The 18,328-nt window shown below is 52.2% G+C and overlaps 1 protein-coding gene across 3 annotated transcripts in view; it reads right to left on the reverse strand.

Annotated features, from left to right (window-relative positions):
- PLS3 (plastin 3) overlaps positions 1-17,600 on the reverse strand; it is a 46,589-nt gene extending 28,989 nt beyond the window's left edge. The window contains exons 1-2 of one of the 3 annotated variants that reach the window (XM_065689281.1): positions 17,496-17,576; positions 8,153-8,249 (exon numbers count right to left, since the gene is read on the reverse strand). The gene's annotated coding sequence lies outside the window, so the exon portion shown is untranslated. Of the gene's footprint in view, positions 1-1,089; positions 1,182-8,152; positions 8,250-17,495 lie in introns of those variants that run through there. The other 2 variants (XM_065689279.1, XM_065689280.1) reach the window with 2 other exon arrangements.
- Between the last annotated feature and the right edge of the window lie 728 nt (positions 17,601-18,328).

Genomic DNA, 18,328 nt, shown 5'->3' on the forward strand with positions numbered 1-18,328 from the left:
AGCATCCACACAAGTTCTCTTTGGGACCCTTCGAGCTGCTTTGCCACCTTCTCCTCCTCCTTCCTGGTTTAGCAGCTCTGCCAGTGCCCAATACCCCTAGGACAGGTGTAGTGGTTAAGGAGATGTGTGCGCCATAAACAGCACACAGCCTCGTTGCTACTCCAAGCTTCAGGAGGGTGTGAGAGTCCTCCAGCTGTGGAACTCATTCCTTACAGCCAGATGTTTTGCAGAATAAAAGCAGGGTAAGAGTAAAATATAAGAAAACCTCAGAGCAACACGTTCAGCATAAACAAAAGCAGCCGCACGAGATGTGTTCTATGGGATTCCACACATGTTGAGTCTAAGCTTTTCAGCACAAAAAGCTCAGCTTTTCAGTCCAGTACTTACAATCGCTAAGGAAGTATTCGCTATGGAAGTGTTTGAGCTAGTAGTGACTGCTAAAGCATTTGGAGAGGGTCTGTGGTGACTTCCAGCACCGAGCACAGCCAGGGTCCCCCAGAAAACACAGCACGTTCCTCACTCCGGACACAAAACCCTGCCAGGCTGTGATGCCGGGTGCCGCTCCCACCGGAGCAGCACTGGGAGCGCAGCTCCTCCCCGCAAAAGACCCCCAACACTTGGGGAGCCACCGCAGCCGGTTCCCCGATTGCTCTCAGAGCTCCTCACGCTTTCTGCAGGCAGAGCTTTACATATTAACTCTCCAAACACGCAAGTTTGAGCAGCTCTGCTCTTGGAAAGGCTGCTGCAGACCGAGACAGGATTAAGATGTGCCGAGACCGAGGTTTCTGGGAAGGCAACACCCTCAGTCCTCCCCTGGGACATTCGCAGCCCGGTGATGTAAAGTCAGTGGCGGCACTCACTGCTGCCCTGTTTGCATGTGCACAGATAAATCCCAAATCTAAAACGCATCAAACCCCAAATTAATCTTTTCCTTCTGCCTCCAGCTATTCCCCTTGACCCACTCCAGCAGCAGATGCCTCGCAGGCACAAATCAAAGCAAAACAAGTCGCTGCAGGATGATCTCTGGCGTGTGCTCGCATCCCTGTGCGGCCAGGACCCCGAGCGGCAGCATCCCGGGGGCACCCTTACCTCTGCTCCTCACCGGAATGGGTCCGTCGGCCCGGCTGAAGCGTGTCCCAGCCGCGGCGCGGATCCGGACAGCCAGCATTCCTCCCAGCATCCCCGCCCCGCAGATGGGAGGTCGCTTCCCCAGAGCCACGGAAGAGATGCGGTCATGGCACAGAAAGAGGCGTTGGAAAGGCTGAGGGGCAGGCTGCTCGGGTGTGGGATGCTCCAAGTGCTGCCGTGCTTTTAGTGCTGGACACTCGAGAGCAGCAGCCAGTCCGACATAATAAAGCTTTTAGGTAAGCAAACTGACTTCTAGTTATTTATTGAAACAAAAAGAACTCTTTCACCTTTAACGGTTTAAATTCAGTGCAGCTTTGCTGGCTCTCAGCTTGCCCAGCCAAACAGACATGGGGCTTGTATTTTATGTACTTCTTCTATGGATATCTTTAAAACCAACAGCAGCTCACAGACAGAGCAACACAGATCCAGACCTATTTGGCCCCGGTCCACACTGAGGGAGGATGCTGCCTGCTATTTCACAGCACAGTAGCTCCAAAAGAAACCAACAAAGTGGTCTGGATGGGTGGCAAATACGGAGTGCAGAGCTGGTCCATAATACAATTCATTTCATTACCTCAGTCCTCCCTGCCTGCTCTCACTGAATCCAGGACAGACATCTGCTACTAACCAGGAGGGCACAAGCAACAGAAGCATCATGTTCTGTGTTATTGCTGATGCAACGCACAGGAGCAGAATCAGTCACCAGAAAGGTTAAGTGGGATTTCCAAAGCATCGTCACCCATTGCGGAAATTTCCATTCCTGTGAAACCCATCATGTTTGAACCCTCCCATAGCTGGAAGGAAAGGACATCCCTTACTAATGCTCCATTAGTGAACAGCTTGAAGAACCTGTGACCCTTCCGAAAATTCAGAACACTGAACCAACAGGGTCATTTTCAGTTGTTTCTCTTTGGAAGTGCTGCCAGGCAGGACAGGGAGTCAGTGCCCGGTGCCATTTCTTGGGTAGCACCTGAAAATCTGGCTTCCAGCTGTAAAGTTCTAAAGGAGGTATAAAAAGAAGCCCAAAGCCCAACCCCAAAGCCACAACCTGACAGCTTCCTCAGGATGGTAAAAATAATGGGAACCAAAATAGACATTTTTATGCCCAGAAATGCAGCTGCAACTTAAAAGGAAAGACACTGGCTTGAAAAACACTTTTGCACTCCACTGAGGTCAGGCTGCCTGAGCATCACACAGGGCTTAGGGGAGAGTGACTCGAACTTTGCTCTGACCTTCAGCAACAACCAGCTTTAGCATCACTGCAGCCCCTGGCTCCAACCTGGTGACTGCATCCACCACATCCTGGGGCAAACACCAAACAGGGGGAAACTGGTTTCGGGAAGTTCAGTCCCTCGGCACCTTGCTCCGCATCTGAGCATGCTGCACAGCGTAAATTCTCCCCGTAAGGTTTGGGAAGTGCTGATGCTTTGGGGCTTGGCAGGTCCTGGAGAGACTGAGGCAAACCCAGCTCCCAGACTGGGTTATGTGACTTCTGTCGATGGCAGAGCCAGTGCAGGAGCAATGTGTGCTTTTGGGAGGGAAAAGACAAAACTCTCCTCTCGTGCCTGGCATCCATGCTGCTGGGATAGAAAAGCAGCATGATGCCGGTGGCAGACACTGTGGACACCTAGAAGCCACCAGCCCATGGACCTTCACACCTCTACTTCTTTTATTTCAGGTAATGCATCCTACAGGGCACGATCCCCATTCCCTCTGCTGGGACGGGAACGGGCATCGCTACCCACTGCCCTCAGCACAGATCGCAGTGGCTCCGCCACGAGCCCCGCTGCCATGTGGACCGCCGCCTCCACGTGTGCCAAGGCTCCGCAATAGCCAGTTTTTCCACGGCTTTCGGAGCCCTCTGCTCTGCCAAAGCCCCGCGCCCAGCCCTCCTGCTCCAACCTGCAATTACACCCCAGCCTAAAATAGCAGCTCGGCGGTGCCAGCACCACTCAGGGCTGCGTCATGCCCCGGACCAGGGTGTGGTGATGGCAGAGCCCCGCTCCCGGCGCTCCCAGCCCACTTCCTCCCGCGGGGCCGGGCACGCACCGCTCCCCGCAGCTCCAAAATAGGAAGTTTTCTGGTCAAGCCGCGCTCCCCCCGCCCGACAGCCTCCTAGGGGAGCACGAGGTGCCCGGGATGAGGAGGACTCGCGGCACCGGCAGGATCCCTCCAGCGCATCCTTGCGCAAGGACTCGGCTCCTCCCCGGCCCCGCTGCCAAGTTTCGCTGGGAGGCCACGGGCAGGTATTTGCCCTCCAGAGATTACTCAACAGCAGCGGAGGGAGCGGCAGCCGCTGCCTTCCAGGTGATGATGGAGCAAGGGGTCAATCCCGGAGTCACCCCGGCCCTCTGCTCTCGCCAGGGCCCTCAGGAACAAACTTTGCCCCCCTCTGGCAAAGCTCTAGGGGAAGAAAGGAGCACGTTCAAGTTCTTGCCTACAGGAAACCTGGAGAGGGGCTTGGGCCAAGGGCCTGTAGGGGCAGGACAACGGGAACGGCTTGAACCTGCCCGAGGGGAGGCTGAGCTGAGCTCTTAGGCAGAAGCTCTTCCCTGGGAGGGTGCTGAGGCGCTGGCACAGGGTGCCCAGAGAAGCTGTGGCTGCCCCATCCCTGGCAGTGCTCAAGGCCAGGTTGGACACAGGGGCTTGGAGCAAGCTGCTCCAGTGGAAGGGGTCCCTGCCCGTGGCAGGGGTTGGAGCTGGAGGAGCTTTATGGTCCCTTCCAACACAAACCATTGCTTTCCAGCCCACTCCAACTCCTTGTTGGCAATGTCAAGAGATGCCATGACGAGACAACTAATGAAAACCATGGCGATGCACCACTCCCTAGGTAGGCTACATCAGCCCCAGTGCTTTTGGGGAAGATTTTTACCTACAGGCACCTGTAGTTCCTGCCTAAAACAAGCTGTTTGATGGGATATAGCCGGCTCCACTGGAGAAGACAGGGCCAAAAGAATAACCAGCTGGAGGAGAAGCCAGGTAATCTAAATAGTCTGCTTCATCATGAGGATGACACCACACTTTGAGCCAGGGCTCTAGAGAGCAAAGCAGAGTGGCCATCCACTGTGGCTGGCATCAGCGACCATTTGCATGTGCCAGACGCTCCCCTCCTCCGGTTCTGTCCACATCCTCTTTCAAAGAGAAGGATTTAATGAAGTTATGCACAGATGGACAGAAGCACCCTCCCCTGTGCTTTGCGACACAAACTGAGGCTCTGTGCCCTTCTTGCCTTCACCTTCAGCTGCAACCAACTGCAGAGAACATTGCCCTGATGTAAACAGCTCTGGAAGGATTTGACAAGTGAGGAGCAAGCATTTGGCCTCAATTCCTCAATTTATCAGTCTTTTTAAAGCAAAAAAACACCAACCCATCTTTGCTAATTTCCCCCCTAAAAGCTTCCTGAGCTGCTCTTTCAGGGAGCCTGTCATCAGGAAGAAAGCAAGACATCCGTCAGCCTCATGCTTATTTAATAAAACCCTTGCATATGCAGCAGGGATGGAAAGTTCGCCTTGATTGAAAACACGCTTGCAAACCAGAGGAGGATTCTGCAGTGCAAAACAGATCCGAGGACTTCCCTTGCGCTCCAGCTTAGCAGTGAACAGCGAGGCTACGGGCAGCGTCGAGCAGGGAGCCCTGCAGCCACCAAGGAAGCCAGCGGGCATGGCCAGAGCACCCTGCAAAGGACATCTCATGCCTTGGTTTTTCAGAAGGAAATCAGAGGCTCCACTGATGTCAGCTCCAGGAAATGAGCCACAGGCAGATGATGCCGGAAGCGGCTTTATATTTAGTACTGAGTCACCCAGCTGATTGAATTCAAAAGACACAAAAGGTGGGTGTGGAGAGGGGCGACGTGGGGGAAAAATGAACAAGTTATTCCCTTGAGACCATGAGCAAGAGGGACTGTGCTGTGGGGTGGCGTTTTCCATCAAGGAATAGAGAATCTCAGGCGGACCTGGGACCCGTTCCTGCACTTTCACTGGAAAACAAGTGTCCAGATGTGCTGCACTGCCCAGGGCCAAGCGAAAGATGCTGCTGGCTTTGGGTACCACTGGGATCTGCTGCAGTCCATCCCATTGGCAGGTCTCAGGCCTCAGCAGGGCACCAGCACTTCTGAGGCACTTTGCCATCCCTTCTCCTATGTCTTTGGTGAGACAAAGAGGCCTCTGGGAGGAACTTGGAGCTGAAAATATCTTTAATCCAGTTTTGCAGCTCCATCTGAACCACCAGGAAGTGCACCTTACACCTATCGCATCCCAAAGAGAACACTTTCCTTTGGGGTGATGACAGCAGCATCAAGTGAAGGCTGATGAAGACAGAAGGATGCACAGAGCAGCTGCCCCAGGTAGGGTTGGCATCACAGCAGGCTGCCGTCCAAAGCCACCCTGTCCCTTCCCATACTCCTCCTCAGCATTCCAGCCCAGTTTGTGGCCAAGCAGACATCAGCACCAGGAAGGAGGGGCAGAGCACAGCACCCCAGTTAGTCCAGCTCAGTCACATCACAGAGCTGGCCACTGGAGAAAGGGTGGAGGGTTGCACAAGCACAAACATATTCCATCTTCCACTTCAAGCGCCAGGTCTATCCACCAGCCAAACTAGGCATAAGATTGGGTTTTGGTGTCTACTAAAACTTCCCTTTTCCTGCACGTCAAAAGACCTTAGTGCAAAGAACTACATTTCTATTACACTGCAGTTTCTACAAATTAATCTAAAGTTTATTCCATGAGGATGCAGTCCACAGGGATGCTTTATACATCTCAGTGGTAAATGTGTTCAAAATGGATGTTGCCAGAAAACTGATCAGAACAGCTTCTCTGTGCAGAGATCTTAGGCAAACAGTCACTTGTGTTCTGCAGCAGTGCCATTCTAGGATAAAACACTACTTTCTTGAGTAGTGACTTAAGGTGGATCATCATCTAGAGCATCTTCTCCAGGTGAGCAGGGGAATGCCTAAGCCATGTCCAGGTCTAGTTACTCAGAGAAGCTGTGGCTGCCCCATCCCTGGCAGTGCTCAAGGCCAGGTTGGACACAGGGGCTTGGAGCAAGTTGCTCCAGTGGAAGGGGTCCCTGCCCGTGGCAGGGGTTGGAGCTGGAGGAGCTTTAAGGTCCCTTCAACACAAACCAAGCTGGGGTTCTACGGTTCACCCATACACAGGAAAGGGTTCTAGCACTGCTGTCACAGCCTGCTCCAACCAGCAAATAGACATTTAGCCAACTGTTGACCACTGTCCACACCAATCTGCTGCAAACCGCTCCTGACTGGTGGGGCAGCTGTGGGGCACTGCCACTGGGGGGCTCTTCAGCCCCACATAACTCATCTGCAGGTCACTTCCCACTATCAGGAAGTGGTTTGGTGCTGGGGAATCAAGGTAAAGCTGGGAGAGTCACAGACCAACAGTGGCAGCATCCCATACACCCAGCCCAGCCTAGGAGGAGCTTTGGGGAGTCACTGGTATCTCACTGGAACGTCCTGCCAGATGCTGGAGGTAGAAGATTTCAGCACGTGGCTCATCGTGTTATGCAAGTGGGCCTAGAAATTCAGCTGTGCTGAACTAGTCCAGAATCTCATCCCAAGGGACCTTGAAGCTTTTCCTGGTATTTAGCTCATGCCTGCATTTGTTGGCTTTCTCCCTTAACTGCTCTTTTTGTCTCAGACCCCAGCAGAAATCTTCTGTAGGACTGAAGTCACTGGGATGTTCCAGGGCACTGGAATTCATTTCTGTTCAGAACTGTGAGTTTACTGGGACTTCCTACTTTTATGGGCCTTTTTCTGACATTTTTTTTTTTTTTAAGAGGTAGGGGAGGACAGGGACATAAAACAGGGAACCTGGAGAGGGGCTTGGGACAAGGGCCTGTAGGGACAGGCCAAGGGGAATGGCTTGAACCTGCCCGAGGGGAGACTGAGCTGAGCTCTTAGGCAGAAGCTCTTCCCTGTGAGGGTGCTGAGGCGCTGGCACAGGGTGCCCAGAGAAGCTGTGGCTGCCCCATCCCTGGCAGTGCTCAAGGCCAGGTTGGACACAGGGGCTTGGAGCAAGCTGCTCCAGTGGAAGGGGTCCCTGCCCATGGCAGGGGTTGGAGCTGGAGGAGCTTTGAGGTCCCTTCAACCCAAACCAGCCTGTGATGGATGTGCTGCGAAGCAAAGTTCAGGAGCTCCCTTTTCAGATGTGTACAGAGGTGATGTGGAGCTGGACCACCACTCACACACACACTGCAGCCATCAGCCATAGCCTTCGGGTCCCCAGAGCTCAATCTTCCCCACACAGCTCATTACACTGTTAATTATGAGCTATCTCCCATTTTCCAGCCCATAAAAACCAGCTATTAGCAGCAAACTGATGTCTATGCTATGAAGCCAGTCTTTGCTCTGCCTGAAGGTTTCTTACACTCAAGTCTGTTGCTGCTGCAGAGCTTAATGCTTTACGGATGAGTATTTAAAACAATAAGCTAAAAGCCCAACACACAGAACTCATCCTACAAAGTAAAACCAAAAACCAAACACAAGCATCTACAGATCCTACATAAAGCCAAGCCTGAGCAAGGCATGTTATTCGACAGATGGCCCAAAGCAACTTTGCAGCTCAGGTAGGACGGGAAGATCTACAGCTGGGAGCAATAGCACCACTGTGTACAATGTGGTACACCGAAGAGGTCCTAATACTGACCAGGAGTAGTAGATACGAGCATTACACGTGATAGAAAAAAGAAAGTGCAATACCTCACTATGTGCCAAGTTGATACCAACCCAATGCACAAAGCTTTAATTGCTCAAGTCAATTATTGACCAGTACTGGCTGTAAAGGCTCATGTGTACCATGGGGTTTCAAGGCCATTAGTACAGACCTCTTTATATACACCTCCAGAGAGCAAAGGGAACAACTAAAACCACCCTATATGATCCACACAAAGAGTATATACCCCTTAGAGAAGAGTGAGGCATGGAAGGAGGCATAAAAGGTCTTGCCATTAGCAAGGGTCTAACTAAAGCAGGCCAGATGCTGCTGTAACCATCCATCCAGGAGCTTCTTACCTGGGCAGGAACAACGTCAGTTCGAGGTTTCAACCAGTCTGACTGTGCTGCCTTTGCTTGAGCATTTGGTTTGTATAAAAGAGTGGCAAGAGCCCAGCTGGAAATGAGATCAACGAGAACATTACAAAGGGGTGGGCAACAAGGGCAGGATCGCACTGGAACCTCCCATCCGTGTCCCCAAGGAAAGCTAAGTCCTGATCTCAGGCAAAGAGTGCAGAAAGGAGAAGGCTAAAGTTTAGGACAGACATTAAGGCCACTACTGAAAGTATTTTTAGTGCAGTTTCCCTTTTCTCCCTATGGAAAGGTGAATTCCACTGAAGTAAGGATTCAGAAACTTACTTATTATTCACTAAGAAACATGAACACATCTGCAAATGTATCTCCATTTGTTCCCTGCTGACCTCCTTCAAAGTGCTGCTGTCCCAAAACAGGTCTTAAAAGCAGGGGCCTGTGTTTGCCTGCACAATACCCATCATAACTGTACCCAGGATAACTTCAGATACACCCACAACACCCTATGGAGTCCCTAAAATAAAGCCCTCATCCGTTCTTGGAGGCAAATCATTTTGTGCAGAATTCAGGAAGAAAAAGCTTAATTGCAATTGTTTTGGAACTCGCTTCTTTTATTTCTGTGGCCAGCTGGAGACAAGCCCCTTGTTTTATGCTGGGTCAAGGAAACGTTTAACTAGAGGATTTATATAGAGTATCTATATATATATATATGTGTGTGTGTGTATGCACGTGTGTATCACCACAGCACTGCAGGTGCTCAGCAGTTATAGCTGAAAGCAAACACTGTTTAAACCCAAGGAAAACAGCATCAGGCTGGAGTGCGTATAAGCAGCTCATCAGTGTCCTGCTGCAGAGGCTCCGAGGCAGGAGAGCATCCAAGCCTGGCCCTCGGCTGAGACTCAGCAACCTGGAATCTCAAAACCACAGCCCTGCTCCGAACCCAAACAACGCTCCATAGCCCCTTCCCGGCTGATGCGCAGGAAGGCGCTGGAGACTGCGAGGCAGTGTAAACAAGGAGCTGGGATTTATGATCCTTCAGGCATTGTTTAGCAGCTGAAGCACTGCTTCCCAAAATACCAATGCCACTTACAGGGATGGGGAGCTGGAGGTCGGGTTTCCACTCAATTGGCTCCGGTCTGGACACAAGGGGAGCTCTGGTGCAGGGGTTCAGGGACATCAACTGCAAGAACATGTGGGACCTCAGCCACCATCCCTATCCTTCCGTGCAGGACACAGACACAGGGAGCGAGTTCAGTGCCACTGCTTGTGACAGCAGAGCAGGGCGTTTCTACCTTGCAGCAACGGAGAGACACTGGGAGAAGCAGATCAGCAACTCCCCTCGCTATAAGGGAGACACTGGCAGTGCTCAAGGCCAGGTTGGACACAGGGGCTTGGAGCAAGCTGCTCCAGTGGAAGGGGTCCCTGCCATGGCAGGGGCTGGAGCTGGAGGAGCTTGAAGGTCCCTTCCAACACAAACCAGGCTGGGATTATGACACCTCCTGCAGAACACCGTGTCTTCCTGGACCACAGCCTCCTATTGGAAACCCCACAGAAGCCAGCAGCACTTCTGGAGTTATCCAGCCCGTCTCATCTCTCAGAGTATCCGATTTTCTTCTTTATGGATTTTTTTTCCCCTAGATTGATGTTTTGCAGGATTTTGCTTGTCTCGACCTGGGCTGCAGTGGGCAGCAGCCCCCGGTGCCTTGTTTAAATCCATTTATACCATTTTAAAGAGCAGCCCAGACAGCATTTTTTTTTTTTTAAGGAAAATTCAGTTTCCTCGAGCAAAATCCCCGTCTGCAGTAAAGCCGTAAGTGCAGGAGTCAGTTTTTCCACTGTAAGAATTTGAGATCTGAACAAATAGCCCCTTGACTTGCAGCTAAAGTAAAAACATGCAACCAAGTTAGACAAAGGCTGAATGCTCTGTCCATAGGCTTTGAGATACAAAATCCTTCTAGAGCCAGTTTCATCACTGTCTACAAAGGTTTTACAAGGGAGGCAGTATTTCACATCAAGTTTATGTTACAGCCTAGTCTGGGAGAACCAGAACAGGCCAAAGCAGAGCCTACAAACACCAAGGAGAAAAAGGCATTTCAGAGAGATATTTGATCACCAAGGTCACATAAAGCATTCCAGGCCTGCAGAGCACACGAGGCATCAACAGTCATGGAACAGCAGCTCCCTGCCTCCTCCCATCGCACCCCCCGGCTCATTTATCCCCAGCCCTAAGGACCCATGGAGGCTCATGGCTAAGCTGGTGCCTTCAGTTCTAGGCAGCGCCTCCCTCCCTCCCATCCAGCCAACTCTCCACTAACAAGGATGGACCCAAGGGCTCTTTCCAGGCCACTGGACTACAGAGCCTGTGGTGCAGCTTTCAACTCCTACAGGTCCTACAAGCAGCATGGTTAAAGCTTTACTCAATGTCTACAACCACCACGTGGCTGAGAGTCAGGCACTTGGCTCTCCAGCTCCCCGACACCGGTCGCTGCAGCACTGCTGGATGGATGGATGAGCAGCAAATACATTTTCTGGGGTGTTCTATAGCCAAAGGGCTTCCTGTGGCCACCAGAGCCCCAGATCCACCAAGACGTGAATGGGTTGTGTGCAGCTTTCAGCCTGCCCTAAAGAAAGGCTATTTTTAATCCAGGCCTACGTAGGGTGGAGCTGTCTCCAACCAGGCCAAAAAGCCACTGTAAGCCACAAGACCAACGTCTGGCAACCTTTGCTTGCAGGCTGATGTCTGCTCTATTTTGGGGATGGGAAGAATTTAGAATAAAGAGAGATATAAATTAAAAACAAAAGAGGCTGTGAAAAGTGAATAGAGGGAAGGGCCAGACTTACCCTGGGTATTTTGGTCTAAAGAACAGGGCTCTGAGAACACAAATCAGAATGACTTTATTTTCCATTTCCTACAGCTGTGTAAAGTATCATTTATACCCTGCACCGACAAGAACACAGCCCCAGTATACTGCACAAAGAGCCAACCTGCAGCTCCGTGCACAGCATGAAACCCCTGGGAGGATGAGACAGGAAAATGGTCAGCAGCCACGGACAGACCACCACAAGGTTTTCCATCTCAGACACCAGTCCAACAGCTGCTGGGACACTTGGTTGCTTTGTGAGGTTGGGACCGCAAATAAAGGCGGAGCACAGCCCCCAAAGCGACCTGAGGATTGGCCAACAAGAGAAGTTTTGCTTATTTAGGGTTTATGGCCACCAGCCCACCGAGAGCACAAATGCTCTCAGCCCCTAAATGAATCCAAGATCTCCTACCTCAGCATCCCAGTAGGTTTTATTTGTTACAGGCACTGCCTCAACTTGGCATTCCAGCCAACTCAACACAGCTATTTACTTCACCCTTTTAGCCCCACCTTCCTTGCACTACATACACGGGTCATTTGTCTAAAAGAGGGTACGCAGAGCTTCTCTCACCACCTTCAGATGCCCCTTTAACATCCATCCATCCATAAACTGTGAAACACTCCCACAGGCATCAGCATCTCTGGAGCTCCTTCTTCACCTGACCAGGGCTGGGTTATTAACCGCACTACAGAAGTCTGCAATTAGTTATTGGCAGAACAAGCGCTGGGCTAAGTAGAGAACCAGCAATGATGAACCTGAAGCAGAGCTGTCATTTCAGTTATGGGCTTCATAGAATCCCAGCCTGGCTTGCGTTGGAAAGGACCTTAGGGCTCCTCTAGTTCCAGCCCCCTGTCACGGGGAGGGATGCCTTCCGCTACACCAAGTAGCTCAAAGCAATGCTGTGGAGTTCAACCCAGATTTTATAAGCACAGCAGCAAGACTGGATGCTAAATGCCTCTAAATATGTATGTTTGTGGGTAACATCACTTCTTCCTTCCTTGTTCCACCTGTAAGTGACAGCACCAACTACCTGCTCTCTCACTTCGGTCACTAAGGGCTGTATGTGATGGGGAGAACAGTGAATAAGGCAGCAAACACTGGTTTTGGCTTTAGAAAGAAAAACCAAACCAAAAAAGCTTACTTCAAGACATGACAGATTAGGCCTCCTGCAGGGACACTACACCTTAGCTTCTTTTGAAGATCACACTAACAGTCTCTCTTCCCAGCCCTGCAGCAGGGACTCCCAGCAGCATCTGTGAGCTGTCACTCTTTTACAGGAACAAAAACCTACTGAAGAGGCAGGAGAAACAGCTGTGAGCATTTCAGAGAAGGAAATGAGGCAAGGAGACTGGTTAGAAGCATGTGGCCCATATGGATTGACATGAGCAATCGGCAGCAGTCCTAACCAGAGCTTCCCATTTCAGACACTTGTCCTGCTCCCCACATCCTCAGCTGCCTGTCAAACCCATCATCCTTTCATTTCCTCCATACCAATACCCAAATGCCAGCAGTGCACAGGCTGGATCCCAGCCTGGTTTGGGTTGAGAGGGACCTTAAAGCTCCTCCAGCTCCAACCCCTGCCACGGGCAGGGACCCCTTCCACTGGAGCAGCTTGCTCCAAGCCCCTGTGTCCAACCTGGCCTTGAGCACTGCCAGGGATGGGGCAGCCACAGCTTCTCTGGGCACCCTGTGCCAGCGCCTCAGCACCCTCACAGGGAAGAGCTTCTGCCTAAGAGCTCAGCTCAGTCTCCCCTCGGGCAGGTTCAAGCCGTTCCCCTTGGCCTGGCCCTACAGGCCCTTGTCCCAAGCCCCTCTCCAGGTTTCCTGCAGCCCCTTTAGGCACTGGAGCTGCTCTCAGGTCTCCCATTCAGGAGCCTTCTCTTCTCCAGGCTGACCCAGCCCAGCTCTCTCAGCCCTTCCTCATAGAGGGCAGGGTGCTCTTTGCATGGCTGGCAGGTCACATAAGGAACACCAACACCTTGGAGAAGGAAATCTACACCCAACCTAGCCCTTCACTCAGGAAAGGGATTTGCAAGAACCAAGAGACTTATAACCATAGAATCATAGAATAGTTAGGGTTGGAAAGGACCTCAAGATCACCCAGTTCCAACCCCCCTGCCATGGGCAGGGACACCTCACACTAAACCATCCCACCCAAGGCTTCATCCAACCTGGCCTTGAACACTGCCAGGGATGGAGCACTCACAACCTCCCTGGGCAACCCATTCCAGTGCCTCAGCACCCTCACAGGAAAGAATTTCCTCCTTAGATCCAATCTAAGACTCTTCATGGGCTTCAAGTCAATCTTGCAGCACAGAACATGATGGAGAGTCTCTGCTTCAGAAAAAACTGACCTAGAGGCAGGAAGAACATCCAGGGCAGGAAACCTGAGCCAGGACAAACAGGACAAGCCTGATCCATCACCTACACCTTCAGAACTGAAGAACACAAAGTAGGCAGCTGCTAAGGCTGAAGCTGTACTAAATGCCCAGACCACCCTGGGGATACCTACTTCGAGCTCCCTGCTGTCCAATAAATCCAAGAGAGACAGTACACCCATATGAGCACCCAAACCTGAGCGTGCGGAGCAGGGGACCCAACAGGAGCACGTTCACAGCCAGCAGTCACACAGCTGAAAGCAATGCAGCCACCAAGTCACTGCCAGCTGAGCTCCAGCATGGCCACTTAGCATCACCCCACCCAGAGCCCAGACCTTAGACCATCACCCAGCTGTCTTCAACCACAAGATCCCACCTTTTACTCTTCCCACCTCCTCATCTACCAGCAGCAGGAGTAGCAGGTACCTCCAGGCTGGAAAAGGACTGCAATGGTGCAAGCAGGCAAAGCTGACTCTGTGTCAGAGCCAGAAGGGTCATAGGGGAAATAGTCCCTACATGTACCCACCCCACAGCCAAGACCTACTCGCTACAACCACAGCCACTGCTGCTTGTGCAATAACCCAATTCCCAACAGGAATGCATGTGTAAAGACATCAACAGATGCCTATCAAAGGGTTTGGGGTCCGGGGACAGGAAAGAGCAAGGTGATATTGTGCCATTCATTACACTAAACCAACAAATACCGATTTAATGCAACCTTGCATCACCCTCATTACAAGAGTTGGTCTCAGTTTTGCAATGTACCTGAAATGAAAAGCTTCTCAGGAATGGTTTGCTCGGCATGTGCATCAAGGCTGTTTGATGAAGTTGTACGGTTAGGTACCAAACATCACCTTTCACACAGATCTGGTGGTGGAAGTCCCTGGAGCGATGCCTGGCTTTTTTTGATGTCGTTATCAACTTGCATTGTTCCATGAGCTCAGTATCCCAGAGCCCATACACAGGACACTTAATGCATTATAGCATTAAATTCAGAAGTGCTGGCTATTCACAGGTCAGTTCACAGTTAAAAACCATTAACACATCATACTGTGGCTATTCTCAGTATGACAGGAAATTACTCGGTAGCAACTAATACATTAAAAATGAATGTCTGGTCTTGCCCCTCCCAGGTTGATGCTGATCAGTCCCCTGTTTGTGCAGCTGAGGCGAGGAGCTGCTTTTAAATGCTGAATTGCTGCTCTGACATAGGTGGGGGCACAAGTAATGATCAAAACACCAGCTTTAAACTGTGTTTCTTCTGCTGCTTATTGCTACATTGGAGCACAGGATACAAACCATGTTGCAGCCACTTAAATGTCACCCAAGGGACACCCTGCAAACTGCACAGAGACACTGTAAGCTGGCATCTCTTGCGCTTCCTTCTCCACATCTGCTTTGTAGATGGGCCATGGCCCTCCACAGGGTTCATCTCCCTCCCAATGCATGGGTCTAGAGCCACAGGGCACCACTGGAGCTATAGGAAACTCATGCTGGAATAATACAAAATGGCCAGACACTACTTTGCCATCACTGCCACAGGCAGCTCACAAGGAAGAAAAATCAAGCCAACAGGCCTGTATGTGAGGTAGGGGACAGGATTCTGGTCCACAGCACTCAGCGCTATAGGAAGAGATGCTAAAGGTTGTAACTTAAACCAAACAACCCACACACTCTGTTTTGCCACCAGTGATTTAATGCTACGTAAAATAGGTTACCAAGAACATAGGGTGTGCTTGAGCAACGTCACCAGATAAACTACTAGCACCTGAAATATCACCACCACAACAACCTCAAGTGCTAAATGAAGCTCTTGTAAGCAATCAAGTGTACTTACTATGATACCATTTACTTCGATAAGGAAGTGGATTCAAATATCTCTATAGGAAGATGATGGGCACACACTCCTGAAGCTCGCTGCCGATCGTGAAGAAAAGCATCACACAAAAGTGCAGCTCCTGCAGTGATGCTCCCAGCAGCAGAGCACTTGCAGATTTACCACCCAAAAGACAGAGACAGCATGAAGTTTACTTATAAAGCTGTTCACAAGGCACTTGGATCGCTCACATCACCGGCAGCTGCTTAACTAAGATTACTGAATTACTATCCCCAACACCCTTCTCACTCCACCGTTGAGCTGCACTCCCATCTGCTTCCTGCTCCTTCCACTCCTCCAAAGCCAGTGAAGTCGCTGCACTAGAGGCAAGCGAACACAGGAAGGAGTTACCAGAAGATCCCGCCTGAGTGGATTCAGCAGCAAACCCATTTCACAAGGCTGCAATTCCTTCACTCACCATCTTAATCTCACAATTGAAACCCGCAGCTGAGGAGTCAGTAAGGGAGCCGCAGGGGAAGGAGTTCCTCTGCACTTATCCCAGATCGGAGCATCCATCAGCCAAATACCTAATGAAGTCAAAGACCTACTGAAGTCATCAGTCCCCAGAGCCCTCCCCACTGTGAAGCTAACCTAGCCAAAACCAGTAAATAGGTTTCTGGAGTTCTGGGCATTCTTTAATCTAGGGAGATGTTTGCCTACTTTATAGGAGGGGAAACTTGGTCACACCAGCTTTGATAAGAGAACAAAGACCCTGGTTAAGCATAATTCTTTATAGCTAGCACTGAATCACTGAGTTTAATAATCACATTATGATCTCTTAACCCAGACAAAGAATGAGTAATTCAGCTTTCCCAAGCAGAGAATTCCTGCAGAGGAGCTTGGTTACAACCAAGCAACATCCTCAAATTGTTCGAGTTTTGGCAAGATGGACGGGCTGTGATAACAGCCGTGGTTCAGAAAGGGCTCTCTTAGGAAATCATGTTAGAACACACTTCTTTCTCTTTGGAGCTCCGAAACAAACCAGCAGAGCTGGAATTTAAGCTCTCTGTGTACACCCCCCCCCCCCCCCAGCAGGCAGCAAACACCCCCGGGGCAGAAATCAGCTGCACAATATTGCGCCCAGGAGACTCCCGTCCCTAATCCCCCCCCCAAGATCACTGCTCTCCACTGACAAACTCCCAGCAGCTCCCCTTTGCACAAGGTTTCTTTTCAAAGCAGATTGGGTTTCCAGCCGCCGCTACGCACAGCACTACCACATGTTGATCCCTGCAACTATTCCCTCTTTATAGCCAGGTTCCAGCTGTTGTCTTTAAAGTTGCCCCGAGCAAGTCCCCCGGCATTAAGGAGTTTTTCTTCTCGGGTTACCAGGCTCCCTGGAGAAGTCACAAGTGTTACTGGTGGAACAATAGCCCCAAGTTGTCATGCAAAAGCAATTTACCCGAGATATCTATTATCTTCTATAGTCTCTTCTGCAGACCGACTAAAAACAGGAAGCCCAGCTCTCGTGTGCACTCGCATTCCACTGGGATTGTGTAACAGCAATAACAACCCCGGAGGCTGATTCAAAGGCATTTGCTCGGAGCTATACCAACAGCTCTCCTGAACAGACACAAATGAGTTCAGGGGATGCCCTGCTCGGAGGTATGGATGCTATTACAGAGCAAACACACGCAGCCCGACCCAGGGAAGCATTAACCGGAGGCGAGATTCCCATCCGCGTGTCTCGCCGCTACTTCCACTTGGATAGAAACTTCCAAGTGGAGCACGGTGGTGCCTGCAGAGCTGGTGAGCGTCGGGGCTTGCCACTAGCCGTTAGAACCCTCACAGCCCGCGCCGCCCAGCCTTCCCAATGCAGAGGAAACCCAAAGCTCCTGACAAACTCCCTGCTCTTCCCCTTCCCTTCGCGGCTCCCCACAAGAAGCCATTGTTGGGGGGAGCGCGGTGACACTTCCTCTCCCGCTCCCAGTTACAGAGGTACAAAAATAACCCCACGCAGCTGCCCCGCCGCTTCACTGCGCCCCACTCCAACGGGAGCGGGAGCCGGCTCCCGTTTCCGCACGTTTCCTGCTCCCCGGGACCGCCGCCCCGCACAACGCGCGCAAGGCGGACGCGAGCGGAGCGCTCGTTCCAGCGCCGCTTTGTCCCGGGACGCGCCGGGCACGGAGCGCAGCCGGGACCGCCCCGACCCCACGCACACCCCACCACCGGCGCGCTCCGCACGGGCCGGCCCCGCCGGAGACCCCCGGTAACTCACCGCGAGCGGCGCTGGAGCAGCCCCGAGGCGCACGCACCGCCAGAGCCGAGCCGAGCCGAGCCGAGCCGAGCCCAGCCCCGCTGCCCGTGCTCCGTGCTCACAGCCCCGCCTCTCCAACCGGATTGGCCGCGCTCATGCCCATCCCGGCGTCCCCTCGCGGTGATTCGCCTAACGCAGAGCCAATCAAGGCGGGGCGGAGCTGAGCCCCGGCCGGGGAGCGCCCCCGGCCCCGTCCCTCGTGTCCTGCCCCGCTCATCCCCGCCGTGCGTGCAGCGCTCCTGCGGCATCGCGGAGTCCTGCGCCTGCAGGGAGCCAGCCTTGGGCCGGAAGGGACCTCAGAGCTGCTCCAGCTCCAACCCCTGCCACGGGCAGGGACCCCTTCCACTGGAGCAGCTTGCTCCAAGCCCCTGTGTCCAACCTGGCCTTGAGCACTGCCAGGGATGGGGCAGCCACAGCTTCTCTGGGCACCCTGTGCCAGCGCCTCAGCACCCTCACAGGGAAGAGCTTCTGCCTCAGAGCTCAGCTCAGTCTCCCCTCGGGCAGGTTCAAGCCATTCCCCTTGGCCTGTCCCTACAGGCCCTTGTCCCAAGCCCCTCTCCAGGTTCCCTGCAGCCCCTTTAGGCACTGGAGCTGCTCTCAGGTCTCCCCTTCAGGAGCCTTCTCTTGTCCAGGCTGCCCCAGCCCAGCTCTCTCAGCCCATCCTGACAAGACTGCATCCTTTCTCCCATGCATGAGCAGCTCTGGGCTACTTTTGCAACCTCTCCTTGAGCAACACAGCTGCTGGCACTGAAGGTGCCCAAGGGAATCTGGTGCTGGACACTCGGCTTGAGCTC

The sequence above is a fragment of the Lathamus discolor genome, chromosome 9, assembly GCF_037157495.1.
Source record: "Lathamus discolor isolate bLatDis1 chromosome 9, bLatDis1.hap1, whole genome shotgun sequence".
In the NCBI taxonomy this organism is placed as follows: domain Eukaryota; kingdom Metazoa; phylum Chordata; class Aves; order Psittaciformes; family Psittacidae; genus Lathamus; species Lathamus discolor.